The sequence below is a fragment of the Crocodylus porosus genome, unplaced genomic scaffold (assembly GCF_001723895.1).
Source record: "Crocodylus porosus isolate Cpor-Errol unplaced genomic scaffold, CroPor_comp1, whole genome shotgun sequence".
In the NCBI taxonomy this organism is placed as follows: Eukaryota; Metazoa; Chordata; order Crocodylia; family Crocodylidae; genus Crocodylus; species Crocodylus porosus.
The window spans coordinates 32,604,721-32,625,158 of NW_017728906.1; the positions used below are offsets into that span (position 1 = coordinate 32,604,721).

A 20,438-nucleotide genomic window follows, 5' to 3' on the forward strand; every position below is an offset into this window, starting at 1 on the left:
CCTCCCACGCCCTCTCCTGCACGAGTGCCGCACTAACTCGAGCGCCTGTTTACGCAGCCTGTTCGCGCGGCTCTGGTCGTGGGGCTGGGCCAAGTAGAGGCCTGGGCGGGGGCTTGAGCCAGCCCGGCTCCAGGCAGTCGCCTTGTCCCAGGGAGCGAGGCGTTAACCCCTTCCCACCATGAGCCCGCTTACCTCCGGCTGTGCTGGGGGTTGGCAGGGGGCTCTGCGGCTGCTGAGGGGGTGTCTGGGGGGCTTCGGGGGAGCGGGGGCTCACCGCTCCGGAGCCTAACTGGAAGAATTCTCTTGGGTTTGTTTTCCTGATGGAAATACTTACCTGGAAACTCTTAACAGATGTTTGTGTGTTGAGCCACTGCATAGGCAGAGAGCACCTGTGCACACACACCTCAGCCTGCTCCCAGTTTGCCTGGTGACTGATTTCAGGGCACTCCTGATTGGCTGACCTTGCAGGCCATCTCCCTGCAACTCAAAGGGATTACGAAGGGCCTCTCTGCTTGGCTGGACCAGTAGACTTCAGCCTAAGTGACACCTTTCCTTGGACCCATGGTGGGAGCTGGGAGTAAAGCATGCTGAAATGCTGGAGGACTGGGATGCAGCATATACAGAAGTTCATTCTCCAAGGAGAAATTCTCCCAGAAGCCACTTAACCCTGGATGTTCCAAAGTTATTTTTCTTTTGAAGCAACAACTGCCCCAGTAAAAACTGAATGTTTGTACATGGCTTTGGTTTAAATGGAACTTTTTACAAGTAAAGTTAAAAGTTTTGATACTTGGTGTCTTGTATTGCTCCATATTTTGGGGATATTTACATAATTTTATCTGGATGAGAGATAAAACATTTTTTTAATACGATAACCCTTTCAATGAGAATAATGGCAATTATGAATGCAGAAGGGATTAACAATACAGTAAAGATGGAGATTTTAAACCTATATCAGCCAATAAATTCATTGTTCAAATTCCCATTTCAACCACAAATTTTTTTCTTGTGCATCTTACAAGGAATTTTTTGTGTGTTCAAGTTATAGTTGGCAGCATGAATGCCATATTTAATATTTGGTTCACAGATAGTAGACTGCAGGTGAAATGTACTATGCCAGTTACCCTGGAGATGTTAATGATAAGCACATTTGAAGAGTTAAAGAAGTACTGTGCACCATTTGATTGATGCTGACTTTGTGCACTGTGACAAAATTTCATCCATTCCAAATGCCCAGATCTATTGGCGGGGGGGGAGGGGAAAGAGGACAAAAACCTCCTCCAGCAAGGTGTGGCAGGCCAGTAGGGGGTGCTCCTGCATTCAGCCACCCACCTCACTGCACCCGACCACTTTCCAGGCTCCAAGTGCCTCCCTAGGGGTGCCTTGTGTCTGGCTGACCCCCTTCCTGGAGCTCACTCATTAGCCAGGAGGTAACATAAGCTGCCACCACCCCGAGAAGGGACTCTCTTGGCCCCGTGTCCTCGGGGAAACACAGGCCTATGGGTACTTGACCCAGTACAAGCACTTGGGGCACTTCCCCAAGTCAGAGGCCAAAAAGGAAAGTCCCTCTTAGTCCACAGACCTAAGGGGCCTCCTAGGCACAATTTAGACCCACCCCTCAATAAGTCTCCTACACCGGTCACAAAGGAGAACTTTATTGCCTACAGGGGGTAGGGTGAAAATAGGCTACAAGATAGAACAATATCATAGAAATCCCATGGAGCAAAACAGTCTGGCTGAGGTAGCCTTTTGATCCTGCATCCGAGTTACTGCCAGCTATAGATTTAATCAGATCTCGAGTAGCTTACTCACAAGCATCATCCAGAGGCTGTTAGAGATTCCCTCTGGAGGCAGGCCATTCCTAGCTCATGAGTTATAGGGGAGAGAGCCAGTTTCAGAGTCCCCCTCATGGCTGCTGCCCCCTCCTCCTGGGCAGTCTTAACTTATAAAGCCCCTGTGACCTTGTTCACCTGGTCCAATGGAGGCCAGCACCTGTTGGCTGTTGGCCAACCAATTTGAAATACATCACTAGTTGCTGGGCAGACTATAGCCTACCAGGTAGAAGCCCCTCACCCAGGTAGCTGATACCAGTCACGTAAGCAGAGGGAGCAGGTTTCCCGCCTCCCTCAGGAATGTATCCATCTCAGGTTACCTAAAGAGATAGGGTAAAGTTACATCTCCTCTGCTGGGCCCATCCTAATCAAATTGTCACAGAGCAGAGATTTTGAGGAGAAACAAAGGTGGCTTCCTGCCACACAAGGTGTACATTCTTACTTACAGTCATTCCAATTTAAACCAGTTAACTCGTAAGAGAATTTGGTTCACTGTATAATGGATAGTTTTTATTTCTTGTTACTTGGCATTTTTGAGCGTGTATTAATACTATTTTTGTGCTATTATTTTACTAATGAAAAATCAGGCTCTCTCTTTTGCAGTGCAAAAATAATGATCCCAAAAATTAGATAATACACAAGGTAATTAAAGCACGCATTGTCTTTCAAGTGCTTCATATTGAATGAAATCCTCTTGTATTAGTGGAGAGGCTTGTGTGTTCTGATGAACCTCAGAGCTATGTCATCTGGAGTCTTGTACTCCTGGTAGGGTCTCCCATGGTGAACAGATCTGAGGTTAGGTCCCAGACTAAGCATGGTCCAAACTCCTGAAGACCCCAATGACAGAACAGGCTTACTTGAGGTTCTACTGGTTCTCTGTAGCTGTGAAAGCAAATGAGGACTGAAGAGGGATGGAGGTCTCTGGTTGTCTTGGACATTCTTGTCACTGGATTTAGTGCTCCCCCCTGTCAAGCTCATGTGGTTGTCACTTGTGCACCAGCTTCTCCATGTTAAGAGTTGTCAAGCCTCTGCCAGGGTTGTTAACATCTCCTACAAACCAAGTCCTATGGCAATGAATGAGTGATGGTGGGGAAAGGAACAGTGATTTCATGGAGTCCCTATGTAATAGTCATTTCACACTCAGAGACAGAAATACAATTCAACAGCCGTGGCTGTAACTAAGTAGTCCTCTTCAGGGTGAGCAGAAGGAATCCTGAATGGGGAAGGAACTAGATTGGCACATCCAGTGGGATCACTCCACTTGCAGATGAAACCAACAAAATAAAGAACTGAAGTTCACCACCTGGAATGTCTACACCTCTCATGGACTCCCCAAACACTGAAAGTGTCCTGAAGGAACTGCTATAGTAGCTGAAGAACTTGTAAAATGAGACATTGATATTGCTGCCTTAAGTGAGACCTGCTGGCCAGATGAAGGCAAGCTGAAAGAAGGAATTGGCTACACCTTTTTTAAGAAAAGAAAAAGTCACCTGAAAAGAGGCATTCACAGGGTTGGCTTTGCCATCAAGAACAAGATTGTCAGTCAGCTTTCAGAACTCCCTGTGGGTATTAAAATCTCCACCTCTCCACCTCAAACTCAGTAACAACCAGTATGCTACGGTCATCGGTGTGTACACCCCCACACTTGACAATGAAGAAGTCAACAAAAAACAATCCTACTGTGCTCTTGACACAGTCCTGACTGCCAAGAAGACAAGCTCATCCTCATGGGTGACTTCAATGGAAGAGTTGGGAGACGCTTGGAACTCTGGAGTGGCACCACTGAGAAAGAGGCGGGTGGGGAAAGTCAACTCCAATGGTATACTCTGTAGCGGGCCAATAGAGGGTGCTCCTCCATTCAGCCACCCACCTCACTGCACCCAACCACCTTCCAGGCTCAGAGTGCCTCCCTGGGGGCACCTCACATCTGGCCAACCCCCTTCCTGGAGCACACCTGCAAGCCTGGGGGTAAGACCACCACCCAGGATCGGGATTGATCTTAGCCCTGTGCCCCCTCAGAAACACAGGCCTAGTAGTCCTAAAGGGTACTTGACTCGCTGCAAGAACTTGGGGTGCTTCCCTCAGTCTGAAGCACAAATAGTACTCTCCCTTAGTCAGCCAAACCAAGGGGACCCCAAGGCATAATCTAGACCCTCTCCCAATAAGTCCCCCATGCTAGGTACAGAAGAAAACTTTATTAGTTACAAGGAGTACATTTGGAATAGGGTACAGGGTAGAGCAATATCAGAGGAATCCCTTAGAGCAAACAGTAGCATGGTAGCCTTTGATCATGCATCTGAGTAAGCTATATATCTAGTTAGATCTCAAGTACCTTACTCAAAAGTATCATCCAGAGGCAGGCGGAGATTCCCTCTGGAGGCAAGCAGTTCCCTGAACATAAGTTTCAAAAGAGAGAGAGTTTTAGATGGCCCAGCATCTCTGAGAGTTCTCATCATAGCTACTGCCCCTCCTCCTGGGCAGTCTTAGCATATATCGACCTTATGACCTCCTTTACCTGATCCAATGAAGGCCAGCAGTTGTTGGCTGCCAGCCAACCAATTTAAAATGCATCACTCATTGCCACAGACTGGCAGGGTCTCCAGCCCCCTTCCAGTCACGATGACATTGCTTAGGACAATAGGGAGTTTAAGCCCCACCCCCCCAGGTGTGTGAGGCCAGTCATGTACACAAAGGGAGCAGGTTTCCCCCTCCCTCAGAAATATATCTAGCTCAGGTTACAACTCAGGGTTACCTGAAGCTGATGGAGTCAGGGGTGTCTACCCTCTGCAGTGACCATGCTAACCAAATTGTCAGATTGGTCATCAGCCTGATAGCAGAGTTTGGGGAGAGACAGAGATGGCATTCTGCCACATCCTCCTCCCCAGCAAATGTACAGAGCAGACTTGATCATCACAAATACCATTTTCAGACAGAGCGACAAATATAAGACCACTTGGAAACATCGACACTCCAATCACTGGCACCTTCTTGACTATATTATTGCCAGGACCCATGATCATACTGATGTTAGTACCACACAAGTCCTAAGAGATGTAGCTGACTGCTGGATGGATCACCATTTAGTCAGATCAATCATAGACATGCAGCTTGCACCATAACACTGTAACAACCAAAAGGAATATGGAAGAGATTTAACATCAAAGCACTCCAAGACCAAGACTCTTCAACAATGACTTAATAAGGGGTGCACTGACCTACCTGATGACATCAAGGACATCCAGGCACATTGGGAGGAGCTTAAGAATGTTATTCACAAGGCATGCATTGAATCAAATGAATACTCCACTTACCATCACCAAGACTGGTTTGATGAAAGCAATGAGAAAATCCTAGCACTTACCCATCAGAAGAGAAACATGCCCTTCAGCTGGCAAAATAAACCCTCCAACCAGCAAAAATGAGAGGCTTACCAATGGCTTAAAGCCATAGTTCAGTGGAGGTTATGGGACCTCAAGAACCAGTGGTGGCAAGCAAAGGCCATGGAGATCCAAGAGTTTTGCTGACCAACCTGACTTGAGAAGCTTCTTTCAAGCAATAAAAGCCATCCATGGGCCATGTTCCAAAGGCCCAAAGGCCCAACCCCTTTGAGATACCAGGATGACTCCACCCATCTCATATACAATGTATCTATCAAGCAACACTGGAAGTAGCACTTCAAGACTCTTCTTAACAATGAATCTGAGGTTTCAGCTGCCACCACCGAGTCCAACCCTCAACATGCAGTAATAGAATCTATTACTGATGCCCCATCCTTCAAGGAAGTCTGGTGTGCCATCACTCGGACTAAGAACAATAAGGCACCAGGCCCAGATGGCATCTCCACAGAGTTGTTCAAAGCTGATGGAACAGTACTAGTGCAAAAATTTCACAAATTTTCATTAAATATGGCTTAATAAAGAAGTTCAACCTGACCTTTTCTCAGGTGCCTATCACAGCCTGGGACTCTCCCTTAACATTGAGAAGACCAAAGGTGCTTCATCAGCCTGCCCTAGCACAAGCTGCCCCCCTCCCCAGCAAATTACCATTGGTGGAGAACCCCTGGAAAACACTGAGCATTTTCCATACCTTGGCAAGTCACCTCTCCCAGTCAGTCAGTCTTGATGTAGAAATTGAATTTGCTGTGCCAGTGTATCCTTCAGAAAACTGCTTTGACACTTCTTTGCTGACTAAGATTTGTAGACAGAAACTAAGATCCTGGTCTACAATGCAGTGGTTATCCCCACACTTCTCTATGGGTATGAGTTGTGGGTGATATATCAAACCCATATTACGAACCTGGAATGGTTCCACCAGTGTTGCCTACAAATTGGGAAGTGCTGGCTGGTAACAGGTCTCAATGGCACTGTATCATACATCAAGCTACAGCCCACTTTCAAGAGAACCATCTTCCTCAGGAATCTGAGAAATGGGAGAGGAGGAAGGAAAGCGCACAACACCTTGGCCAGCAGTTGTGCACCCTGCACTGCCCACAAGGGGGGAAATGTGGAAAAATGTAGAATTTGCTTTTTTACAGAGAACCTTTAGAACCACTAGGGAAAAAAAAGAAACGTCCTGAAAATAAAATGCTGGCTCCCCACTGGGAGCCAGCAGTTCTCATGGCTGCTGTGGCAGGGAGAAACTGCCAGCACACAGGGAAGCATCCAAGATGGCAGCCTTTCCCTCTTCCCTCTGCCATAATTGGCCAAGAGGGTTGCCCACTGTGTGGCCAATCAGCAATGAGAGGTGGTACTGCATGAATGGCAGGGATGTGGGATCTATCCAGTCATACCTTCCCTGGTACCCACCATCATTAATTTAGAGATGCTAGGGGATACATCCCTGAATACCCTATTTAATAGCCATTAATAGAACTATCACCTAGGAATTTGTCTAGTCCCTATTTGAACCTGATTATGCTACCTGCCTCTCCACCTCCCCATGGTAATGAGTTTCACAAGTTAAGAATTCACTGTATAAAAATTCACTTTCTATTGTTAGTTTTAAACCTATCTTCTGCTAATTTCTGTGAGTGCTTCCTAATTTTTTATTGGTTGCATGTCTTGTCTGTCTTTTCCTTCCAAATCTATTTATTTTTCTTCCCCTGAACTACTGTCATTTTTTTCCTCATCTTTGCCAAATGTTTCAGGCAATCCCTACTCATGAGCCAGGATTTTCCTTTTTCCATTGGTCTCTCCTATGCTGGACTTTAGGCTGCTGTTTTCAAGGCTCTCGTTGTCTCTGAAACTTTGTGCTTCTTTTACTGCTGACTGCTCATTTTTGGATCCTCTCACCTTATGATCCTGTTCTACATTAAACACTTAACGTTGAAACATGCCAAAGTTTCACTCTTGCATCTGTTCCTGTTTCTCTCAGCACTGACAGGAGCAAATAGGAGCAAGCAGCTACATGTTTGTTGTGGAGAATCCATATAAGTTTGTATGATACTGTTGAGCAAATACTGAAGTGGACTTTCTTGGTAGAAAGCCCCCCCCACCTTGGGAATCTGCTCTGCTTCATTGCCTTCCATAGTCTGACTATAACAGCCTTCAGGGGTTGCTTGATAGAAGACATATTTATTTGGTTTAGATTTTTGTCAATCAGAATTTGGTCCTTAGTTTCTTTTGCTTTTGGGGTTTTTTTTTACTCTTTTCTCTGTTTCGGTATCAACATATTTCTGGTAGCATCAGCAGTCATTTTATGTAACAAAACATGTTGTGGGGGGGTTGATAGTTTTGTTTTTAAAAGCAAACAAACCAATCAATAACAAAACCCAGGCCTAGTTACTAAAGATGCAGAAATGCATTAAATAAGTCAACATGAATTAATAGTTCCTGCCCTTTACCACACAATGCTGAGAAGAGAGTGAATTGACAGAATTCAATGACTACACCTGTCTATATACTCTGGCCCCAAAGGGACAGAGTCTACCAGGTGGGGAATCACATCCAGCCTCCTCAGAACATGAACAGGCTACAGGTGCACTGACATTGTGCCACTCCACCAGCTACTACTGAACAATAAGCTCTGGGGATGCATTCCCATACCATATACTCCAAACTGAGAAATCCAGCAGTGAGACATTGTAGGCCTATCCTGCCTTGGACATTTCCCAGAGCTGTGTCTGGCACTTTGAAGAATATTCCCAGAGTAACCTCACTGCCACGTCTCCAGGTCTGGAGAGATTATGGAAAGACAAGTCTATATTCCACTTTGATGCCAAGGGTCACTGGTGACTTCAACTGGCAGCTCCTCCATGGAGTCATTGCCACAGGCATGTACATGCTGGATTGCTTCATGGTTGCCCCCAACACCCATCCCTTTTGTGATCAGAGGGAGACCCTGGAACACACTTACCTAGAATCCACCAAGCTGCAGCCCCTTCTGCACTATTCCCTTCACTTGTTTATTTATGGACGCTCATCTATGCCCCACCAAGTCCTGGGACCTCCTAGTCAACCTTTTCCTGGCCTTCATCAAGCTAGCCATCTATCTCACCAGGAATGAGGCTCTGGCCAGGAGGACCCCTGGGGACTGTGAAGCCGCTTTCCTGTCCCTGATCTGATCCCATCTCTGGGCAGAGTTTCACTGGGCAGTGTCTATTGGCTCCCTGGACTCATTTAAGGACCAGTGGGCAATGTCCAGTGTGGTCTGCTCAGTGTACCCCCTTGGTGCACTTGTTTTAAACCTATGACCTCACTCCTGTCCCTTTTATATTTCGATTTATCCCAAGGAATTAGTTGTTGCTTATCCAGTGGCCTCCCTTCTAAGGGAAGCTTACTGGGCATTGGCCTACATTTCCTTAAGCAACAAATAAGCCTGCTTCACATCGTGGCAGAGAGTGGATACTGAAAGGGAGAGTGAACTGAGTCTGACCAGGGTTTTTCTCCACTGTTCCTCTCTCATTTGCAGCCTCCAACATTTAAGGTCCATTTGTTTTAGCTGCTTTAACTTTAGGCCACATTTTGTCAGCAGACATTACTTACAGCCGCAATTCAGCAATGCCCATCACACTACACTTAGAGTCTCTTTAGATTTGGCCTGAGGGCCATAAATTCATTAAAGCTGGTGTAAATACCTTTTTATGTGGACTCCAAATTTCATGCACTACACCTGCTAGATACAATATAAAGCTGCACTTCAGGATTTTGACATTGACATTTTGACATTAGTCTTGACATCAAGACTAATCTTCCATGGTTTTTCATTATTGTATAAAACTCAGTAGGGATGAATGTAATTATTTAATAATAATGGATGCCTACCAACCGCATTTTTTATGCCTAAATCATTATGGATTTCTGCCCACCTTGTTTATTATGCCAGTATTAGCAAAGGCTCCAATAGCAAAAATCACAAATGTTTAATTTCAGGAACTGTGAAGAGACCCATTGAAATATGTAACAGTACATGTTAAAGTCTGTGTGCAGCTACAGGCTCAATTATGCTTATGACAAATGTAGACATATAACACATTCCCATAGATAGTTCCTCATAAAATGTCCATGTACACAGATGTTACTGTTCTCATGAATGCAAGAGCACTCCTGTCCATTTGCATCAGTTCAGCTCTGTACAAAGAGCCAATTAAAGCAAATACTCAAAAAAATATGCTCAAGTTCTACAAAATTACAGAAGTTTTTCATAGTGCAATGAAATTTATTATGACAGATATATTTAAGCTAATCTACTGAATAATCCATATTCATGAAATTAAACATATCTGGAATAAAACACAAAGAAATGTTATCAATATGCTTTTCTCAGAATATAGCAAAACTGATAGAAAGTAAAAAAAAAATACTTAAAATATTCCCCGGTTTCATTATCTGGTAAGTATTATTTTGTACACAACCAGCAAGAGGTCAGGCACAGAGGATACACTTCATCTTATGCATATGACTGTGTAAGAGCTTTGGCCTTGGAACACCTGTTAGGACTTTAACCAGACTTTTCTCCTGGACTAAGTCTCTCTCAGCTGTTACTAAAAACAAAGCAAAGCCATCACATGGATAAAGGCCCTCAAAACAGACATGGGAAAAGAAATGCCAAAGCAAACAGTAAGGGTCTTAAAGGGATTCACATCAGATTTTTTCCCTTGGCAGTGCAGTTCCAGAATCAAACAGAACAACAGGTCAGTCCAGGAGCCAGCTTTTCCAAGTATCAAGCAAACAAAAATCAATTCTTGTTTGTCATCTCTGAAATTTTGACCGAAAAAAATCAAAGGAAGCTCTTCAAGCAAGTCTTAATTTTGTAAATTAACTAGTTATATATGTATGGATTAATAAGAAAGATGCATTTATAAATATGGATGGAAGCAAATGGGAAGTAGTTTTCAAGAGACTTTGCAATCTAATGCTTGGTTGTAATTATATATTTTTTAAATATCCCTCTACTTAATTGTGCTATCACTTTACTTGGCTACAAGGGTTTCTGAAATAATGTTTAGTTCATAAATGAAAACACACCAGTGGATGATATCGTGTGTCAGTACAAATTAAAACTTGAGCTCTGCAGTAATATTTCAGCAGAGATGTCATTTCTATGCCACTGGAGGATGCCCCTCAAAATAAAGAGAGATTTCACCTCACCTAGCTTTAGGTCTGCCTTTCACAACTAAAACCAAAACCGATTTTAACTGGCATTAATGAAGAAATTTTAACTTTACTGGTTTAGTTAATTTAGATTCCATAAAGCAGATTCCATGGGCCACAAAGCCATTATGTTAAATATCTCAAAATCAAATAGATTGTGGCAGTTTGATTAAATTATTGGCACTTGATAATCCATAACACAGAATTTGACAGAAAGATGTAGATTGCACAAACACAATATTTTGGAGGTTCGTGGAATATCATGCATATCCTGGTTTTATGAATTAGGCCTGCTGATACAGGCATGATCTCTGTTTATAGTGAATGTTGAAATGTGTTTAGATTCACTGCACAGTATTTGGTACCTATCTGTAATGAAGGATAAGATATGCCTATTTTTATCACTTGTAGTCTTCGATGAGTTACAATATTTGCTATAAATGCAATTTTTATGTTTTTATGTTGTAAACAGTGAAGCAGGGCTGATGGATCCACAAGGAATCAAAGCTTAGATAGCTAAGAGAAGTAATCACAGAGATTTTGCATTTGAATGACTATATATTGGGTGCATCTACACATGCACTCATGGGCAAAAGGTGCCTCCCAAGTCTGGGGGGCACCAGCAGGGCACAACTGGGGGGGTGGTCCCCCAGCCAGCCAGCAAGCCAGTGACCGCAGGGGGGTGGGGTGGTACCCCAGCAGCCAGTCACCAAGAGTGCCAGTGGCATGGCAGTGGCAGAAATGCCGCTGATGAAACCAATTTTAGAGGGGGCAGTAGAACTCTCTGTGCCCCTCTACAAGCCAGAGCGCTCACTGTCAGTGGGGACACCAGTACTCTCTTGTGCGTTGCCCATGCATGCATTTAACTGCACAGTAGCTTAATTAGCTGTTGTTTAAAGTGTCACAGTTTACACGTGCAATGCTATTAGACCACAGCAAAATAATCTTTGCTGTAATAAGATAATACTGTTGGGGACAGTACCGTCTTACAGCGGTGAAAATAACTGTGCCTAAACTCATGTGCAAATGCTGACCTGAGTATAAACTGTGCCTGGTCTGCCTAAGTAGCAGGGTCCAGGCCCCTGCCTGCCACCTAGTCACACAGCTCCACTCTTTGGGAACTCTCATGCCCCAGACAGCCCCTCTACCACCCTACACCATGACCCGGAGCCCAGATCTGACCCCTGAGCCTGCTGCCAGCCAGGGGCTGCTCTGGCCCTGTTTAAACTGTTGTGGTCCCAGGCGCACGTGAAGATGCTATACCCAGGAGCCGTTAACTTCAATTCAAACTGTGCCAGAGTTTATTCAGTTGATTTAATTGCACATGTAGATTAATTGCCACTGAGTGCTAACATGAGACCAGACACATGGGCAGAAGCCTGGCCCATACCACTATTAACTTGCATTTCAAAGCAAAGGGGTGGTAAGGGGAAACAGTCTTCTGTCCAAATAGTATTTGATTAGAAATGAGAGGCTATATGTCTAGGGTATTGGATTGGTAAGTTTTAGGATTAATATTTCCTAGTTATAATTAGATCAGGAATCATACCTGTCAATCACATGCCCACCAGAGGCTAGAAGTAATATGCACAATATATGGTTCCCAAGCATTCAACAGAAGCAAGCAGATGACTAGATAAGGATGAGTGGTTAAGAGTGGTTATGGCAGTAGGCTTTTGTCTATAGTTTCCTGAGCAATTGGGTACTTTAGTCCTCCAGTGGCTTACCTGGACAATGCAACTGACAGTCTAACAAAGTCTTTGGCTAGATCAGAGGTGGAAGAAGCATTCTTACAGCTAAGATACAGGGCTAAGAATAAATCATAGATCATACAGTCTGTTTTATTCTTATATCTCTGTCTATATGCAATGTAGTTACTGATTCTTATATTTTCCTCTTGTTTTATAATATATCCTTTTGTCAGCTGGCCAAAGGAGGGGATCTGTAATTTCTGAGCATATGCCAGGTAAAATATATTATTCTTAAACTGACAAAAATCTCTTCTTCTATGAGCTGGACCTGGGTGACGCAAGTAAAACTGAGGCACCCTGGGCTAAGAAGTTAGTCTGTTGGTGCACCTAAATCTGTCCTCAGGAGTCAAGCAGCAGAGAGGCATTTGGGATTGAAACTCTTGAAGGTGTAAGAGCACTCCATAGCATGCTTCAAATATAGCAAGCTCCATAGCAGCTTGCAATCTATATCAGAGTGTGTCACAGTAGGATCTTATTGCTTTTTTTTAAAATGCTTAGAAAAGCTATTTGCTATTGAATAAATCAATGGCATATTTAAAGTGAGTGAGGAAATAATGCATATATACTGAGAATGTATTAACAGATTCTAATACTGGTGTGGTATTTATATAGGGTTTGTCAAAGCATACCAGAAGAGATTTGGGTCTTGGCTCTGGCTACTTTTTACTAACTGTGCTAGCATGAAGTCACTCATACCTTTGGTGAAAGACAGGATGAATTTGTCATGTTGGCTCTGTTTCCCCTCCCCATTTCTGCAGAAGCATGTCACATCCCATCGCTGCTCCCCTCCCTCCCCACCTCCCCACACACACACTCTCTCTCAACCCAGGGTTAGCTGCACAAGAGCTATTTTCTACTCTGTTGCTCTTGAGATATGTTTGTTTTCCTCAGAAAATTGTGCTAAGAAATACGTAATGCAACTATTTGATGATGGGACTGGGGCCCAACATTTTAAATGGGATAAAGAAATAGCCAAATATTAAAAATATAACATAGATAAAATGTGTCATGGCAGGTAAGAGGGCAATTCATATCAAGCTATTTGTGGAAATATAGAGCAATACTTAATAAGTATTATTTATATTTTTAATATAAACTAAAATTCTAATATTAACCATAGCCAATGAGTTAATGGCCAGATGTCAAGGGAATGGTTGATGGCATTCATAGTAGGTTTGGAAACTGTATGCTTTCTTCTGGACTACCAGAGGCTAGAGATGGTGAAGACTAGATGGGATAAGCAAATGTCCCATAAAAATATTTTTTTTTCTATATTTGTTTTACCATTCTATTTGTGAAACAAGTCATGTCTGAGACATGACTGCATAAGACAGAAGTAGCAAATAAAGGAGGAAGAGAAGAAATCTTGACAAGAATGTTATTGAAGTCTATTATTTAATTTGCTAAATGCTGGTTGTTGACAGAAGACAAAAAAATATATAAATTTCAGAAGATTAACACCCCACTCCCTTTCACTGATAAACTACAGGGGGGGAAAGGGCAGAAGGCAAACTTAACAGCAACCTGAATTAAAAAGGCAAAAGTTGTGAGAGTGTGGAGAGGGGCCTGGGTTCTGATAACCTTGTCACTTTAGCATTGAGTGTTACCCTACTCAGTCATTTCTAAGTCCTTTCTAGAACAAACATTGGAAAAAGATGAAAGACCTGATATCTCTCTAAAAGTTTAGAGCATAACAATACAGGCCCAGAAGCAGAGCTCTCGTAAGCGAGGCCTTAAACAGTGGGAATAATATAAACAAAGGACATTAAGCATTATTAGTAGTCCTTTGAGGAAAATCAACGATCCTCCAGTTGGCAGTACATTAAAATGATTTTAATCACCCTAATGAAGGAGATAGATACTTTGTGAAAGAAAAATTCTATAATTATTTTCCGTCTCTCTCTTCCTTGAGTAAAACCCTCTGTTTAAAGATTTCATATGAAAGGGGAAAATTAGTGCAAGAGTGAGCACAGACTTTGAACAATAATGGGTTGCTGAAAGAGGAAGAAAAAAAAAAAAAAGAGAGAGAGAGAGAGAGAGATCCCAAAACAGAAGTGCCCCAAACTTTATTTTAAACAGTAAAAAGTCCAAGGAACAATTTGTTTGGTCCCAGCTCTGAAGTAGCTCAGGCATGTTTTATGAAAATTCTCAGGAAAAGTATTTTCTCCCAGAGTTCAGATCAGCAACTCCAGCTGTAAATGCCCTCGATGGCTAGACTCCTTTTTCTACTCTGCCTGAAATCCGACAGAACAGAAAGACTAATACATGTTACTCTTTACTAATCTGCACATGAGGAAACTACTTGCCAGTGGTAACACTTTTTCTACCCCAAGCTATTGAACTAGGGCAAGAGAGAGAGAGAGAAGGGGTAGAAAAGATACCATCATCTTCTGGACTCCTTCCCAAAGGCTTAAGAGGATAATACCCTAAATAAGCCTTATCATACAACATACCTATTTTCATTCGGTACATACATTTATTTGGTAGAATCCTAAAGAGACAATCTTTTATTTCAATACGGGATGCACATGGATGGAAGATGAGCTGCTAAGTCTGGAAACCAACAATTGTTCATTAAACCAACACCATCTAAAAGTCATCCAAAAATTTTAGAACTTAATAAAACAAAGTTTTATTAAAACAGATGACGTTCACATTTTGTGGCACAAAAGGGAAAAAAAATAAAGCATCTGAGAAACAGATGGTTTAAGCTCTGTTCCAGTGTATGTGGCAACAAGTCTCTTAAGCTGCTTTTGCGCAGAACTCAGGATAGAACTTGGCCAACGTTGTCAAAGATGTCAGAGGCATCAGAGGGCTCAGCCTTGTCAGGCAACTGAACGTTTGATCTAAAGCATGTTGAATGAAAGGAGCCATCCCATCTGATTAAACCCCAGTAGAAAAAAAAATGTTTCCTGTATTTTTTTTAAACTTGTTTATGCTCCATTAGTTGGTTTGTACTCCATTGGTACTTTGAAAAGTCTGGATGTTCACATATGAACAATGAATTGGGTCCAAGAATTATTCCGTTTTAAACACATGGGTCTTTCTTTACAGCAGCTTTTTTTCCCCATTTGTACACTCATCCTCATTTTTTCTCTGTGGTTCAGCATCCACCTTTAATGCTGTGCGCACACACAGAAGGTAAGGCACTTAGAGGGAGATTTATGAAGAAACATGAGCATCTAAAATATGTACTATCTTAGGCATCTGCAGTCCTTAAGTACTTACATTTTTGTCAGGAAAAAACACACACACTTATGCACCCAAGGTTCAGCTGCCAAGCATGTCTAGAGATCCTCAAAATAGGTTTTCCTGCACTCAGGTCTTGTGAGGCTCTCAGTCCACCAGACATGGCTTGAGCGCTCCTAACACTGATTGACATCACTGAGATCAGTATTCACTATCCCTTACTTCTAAGAACATGGCCATGGTGGTGTCCATCTTTTCTAGGCTACATTCTTCAGCCTGATGGGTTTCAAATCCACCTCCTTACCTGCCAAAAGAGTGCCCTCACAACTAGGCCACAGCTTATTCCATGGTGGAAGCACACTTCACCGCCTGTTGAAGCTGGACCTTTGTGCAGAAAACAACTGAAGATTCATGAAACTAAAGGAAAACCCAAGAGAAGCTATGTGACTGTGGCTTGGTGGTTAGAGCATGCTCTTGGGAAGGGAGAGTCCTGAGCTCCAAGAACTGTTTGCTATATTAAACAGTCATTTGATAAAATTCTCTTGGAGAATGGTTGTAAACAGCTACCCTCTGGATAGGATAAGTCATTGAATAAAATGGATAAATGACCTGAGGTTCAGGAAGAAAACCTAGGACCAACCCCCCCCCCCACCCCCCCAAAGGACTGCTTTCTAAACTGGACTACAGTCTGGCTCCATTTAGGGTTTTTTTTCCCCCTCTGGCCCTCCAGAAATATCACATTCCTAGTGCTCTAAATACTTTTATATAAATGCTAGGTGACAATTCCCTACACTGCACATCATAAAAAGACAGCCAGTTGCCTTCATGCAAAAGGGTGTCTTAAGCATCTAAGTCTTAGAACTCAGCCTCAGTAACTAGAACTGTTATACAGATATATTACCAGGAACAGAGCCTGCTTCATGGTTACTATAGCGTCTACCACGTCATGGGCATTGCCAAAATCAGTTTATGCACCACACCAGGCAACTGTATGGATGGAGCTGCTGAAAATATTTCTACCAAGGCAAAACTTTTCATAGGAAATAGGAAGTGCTTTTCACAAAAATATCCTTCCCCTCACCCCCATTATCAGGGAAACTCCAGTGATAATTTATGTCAAGAGTGGAAGCTCTTTCACCTTTCTGATATGCTGAATCTGAAAATACACATTTACAGGGCTTTCCAAATAGCTGTTTTCAATAAGTGTATTTACTCCAAACATATTTAAATGTGCTCTCCAGTAACTTATCACAATAGCTGAAAATTACACTGAAGTTGAGGGTGAAGACAATGTCCTCTGTTGAATGTTCTCTGACTATGAAATACATGCAGAGAGGTTAGAGAACTCCTCAGCTACCCCACTAGGCAGCTTTCAATGTTAGCACCTTTTCAATAGTACAGAATGATTAAAAGGGCCAAGGATGTGGTTATTCAGACTGTAATCTCCATTTCCCCTTGCCACTAGGTTCTTTCCCATTCTTTCATGGTGCAAGATCTTAGAAATAAATCCCAGGCATATTGTAAATATGTAACAGATGCACAAGCGCATCATGGGATGAATGCATTTCAGACTCAGAACTGTCATCACACTCCTCGTAATCACATTTTTCCTGAAATCCATGTGTCATACATCTGTAATAGACTGGCAGTCCGATGTTCAAGACTTCAAGGTTCAAAGCAAATGCTCTTACCTTTGTTTCTCCTTGCAGGTATTTTTTAAATACATTTTTTAAGATACCATTTTTCTCTCCATCATTGTGTTCTCATTCCCCAGTAGTAGTTTTAAGATAATCTTAAGAGTTGAAATAACACTAAGTATAAGTGAATAAAATAAGATACCCCGGCATAATATATATTAGGTACACATCTCTTTTAGGTACATCACTTTATCACCTTTGGAAACAGAAACAGTGCCATGGAAGGAACTGTAAAATTCTCTCTCTAAAATATTTCAAAGTTGAAATTCAACCCTTCAGAAGTAAGCTGTGGGGAAGTGTGAACACTAGACCACTAATAGAAATTCATCGTATTGTATGAATATAGCTGTTCCTTTCATTTTAATATTTTGTAAAAATTCAAGGCTTAGTTCTCACACATTCTATTCCAACAGGAGACTTTAAACATAGAAATAGATTATATTTGCACACACTCAAGGCTTCCTTATATTGCCAGAAAGTGAGGGAGTGGTAAGGGTATAAATAAAAAATAAAGCCTTCCTTTTTCGATGGGTTTAGAAATTATATTGATCCATGGGAGATCTGTCATTATGTAGCAAACAAACTTTATGCAAGCTGGGGTAAGGATTCTTGTTTTGGAAAGTGAGGTTTGGCAAAAAGGGAGGCAGAAACCCACAAAATAATTTTCTTTTTTTCTTCTAAAAATTAATAAATGGAGCATCTATATTTGTATCCTAGTGTTCCACTTACATGCTAAATTCCAGCTACATAGTAAGCAAGTTGTTGACGTGCGACTAAAATCCCTGCTCCCTCTCTAGCTTTACATTTTGGCTGTCAGATCATAACAATGAGGCTGGAAATAAGCCACCATAGGCCTGCTTGAGTAATCAACTAGAGCATTTTCTTATTCTGATAATGCTTTGAATACTTTATTTATTGAAGTGTATTTTAAAATATCAATGTATATTTTTAATTTTTTCGAGGAATTGAAGCTACATACCACATAGGAGAACAGTTTTGTTTTTTAAAAAGTGACCCACAACACATGTTGTCACCAATAAGTTACATACAATACATTCATTTCATTTCCAAATGGCTCACAGCTGTTTAACAAGGTGTCAAGAGAACACATCTTTGTCGGCTCTTAACACACTAGTGTATTTGGAAAGCATCTTTTAATTAATTTCTATGTTATTACTTCTTACATTTTTAGCTAAAAATCTGAACTTTCTTACTCTAGCAATGCATCATTTGATTCTGTTTATTATGCATTAGTTGCCACCACCAAATCAGCTCAGTGTTTTATTTTTAGAATTCATCCCTATGTAGCCAAACATATACCAATACATGCGTGAGAGAATACCTTCTTAATTATATAGCACCTTTGAATAACATTACCTTTAGGGTTCAGTTTGCTGACTACCAAAATCATGCACAAGGCCCTCCATACCACATAAGCCATCTTCACTATTTTGTCATGCATTTTTCTTTAATTATCTGTTCATAAAATTCCCCAATTCCTTTTTTCCTAGTTATTTCATGGTACCAAGGATAAAATGAAAGGTGACTCACCTTTAATATTTCTTTCCAGAAATGCTCCTTAGAAGACCAAAACAGTCCTGTGGCTGGATAATCATTTTTTTCCTATAAATAAAATATACCTATTTGCCTTAGCTTTGTGTAATCCCTTCTATTACAATCTGCATTACTGTAGGAGAATTTACACCTAGGAGAACTTGTGAAACTTATATGGAATTTTAAAGCTGTGTGCATTGCATCTACCACAGGTTTCCTACCTAATTAGGTATTAGAACATGGACTTGTACTCAGGTTAGTACCTGAGTAACTAAGGTAAGTACCCTAATCACTGGGTTTCAGAATTTCTTTCCGTCACATAATTATTTACACAAAATGGGACAGTTCCAACAGAAGAATGCAAGGGAGACCCACTCCAGAATAGGTAGTAGATTGGTAGTTAAGGCACCCTCTTTGTAAGTGGGGCCCAACTTGGAGATTCAGACCAGAGATTTCAGTTTGGGTTTCCCATGTTCTCTCTGAGTTACTAATCGTCAGGCTATTTAAGGCTCTGATGGATCTTCCATTTTGACAACAAAAACTATCCAGTCTCAATGTGCGACACGTTTAATCAAAACTTTTTCATTTCCCTAAAATTTTTAGTTTTGACAAATTAATATATTGTGATTTTTTTTAAGTGTTAAACAATAATTTTATTGTCTATGCAAAGATTTGCAGATACTAACAACAATAATATCAGCAAACACTAAACTGCTTTACCTAGAAAATATACAGAGAGATACTGTGTACACCGAAGAGGAAAACATGGAAGTTTCCAGGGGGAGAGGGAGAGCTAGAACAGGTATGGGCCAGATTTTTCCATTGACTTCAGTGCATTATGGATGAGATCTTATTTTACAGACAAAAATAAGGAGAAGAGGTATGTTTCTTTTGCATGCAAAAATGAGGAACAACAAACACAGGGTTACTCAAGTATCCTAATCTATATTTACTTACGCTCGTAAAAGAATGTATGCTTTATTTCTTTCCCCCACCCCCAGTCTTCTCTAAATGAATAGAGTTATATACTGCCCTTATGTTTAATATTGTATCATAACAAGAACATTGCATTTCCATAGGATCCCACCAAGTTACTTGAATCAGTCAAGCTATGTTCAACAGTCTAATGGCCTTCTTCATGTTTTACTGTGAGCTGTGCAAATGTTCACAGGTGTTAGTGCTAAGCTTGGGTTTGGAGCAGTTACATGTTCAGGCCAGCAGGGGCCCCTTGAAGGGAGGTGAGAATCTCCCTCTCCTATTTTGGGCTTTCCCCTCTCCCTCAGGGCACACCTGGTTCCCCCCCATCCCCATACCTGGGGCTTCCCTGCCTGCCCCTCAGGGTTCCCCCCATCCACTTGTGGTTTCCTGCCATATCTTTGCCAGGGCAACAGTTAGGGAAATTTTAACCTGCCTGCCCAACCACCACCATTGTAGCAGACAGGTTGCTGCTCTTGCCCAGCCCAGAGAGCAGTTGCAGCAGGGTGTGCAGGGAGCAACACTGGCTATACATTAAAGTAACACAAGATGGGTAACATGGGTCAGAAATAACCCTAGGCTGGAGTGACAAAACTTTAAGCTACCTAAAGAGTGCTTAAAACTAGTTTCAGGGGTTCATGTCTAGATAATCCATGGGTTAAGAGCTCCAGGAGTCACCTAAAATGAATGTGCAACAAGGCCCCAGGGAAGGTAAAATAGAGTCTGTTCTTCTCATTTGCAGACAGAAACAATTTTTCTGAAAAAACACTATTAAGATATGTTATGCAAACTCACAGCTGCTGGTTTGTCAGTCATTCTCAAGTCTAAATAGCAGGACTCAGGGAGCTGAAT

The 20,438-nt window shown here is 41.9% G+C and overlaps 1 long non-coding RNA gene across 1 annotated transcript in view; it reads right to left on the minus strand.

Moving 5' to 3' along the window:
• Positions 1-18,673, minus strand: part of LOC109305741 — a 130,485-nt gene extending 111,812 nt beyond the window's left edge. The window contains exon 1 of the long non-coding RNA XR_002099698.1: positions 18,609-18,673. This is a non-coding gene — a long non-coding RNA (uncharacterized LOC109305741). The remainder of the gene's footprint in view (positions 1-18,608) is intronic.
• Between the last annotated feature and the right edge of the window lie 1,765 nt (positions 18,674-20,438).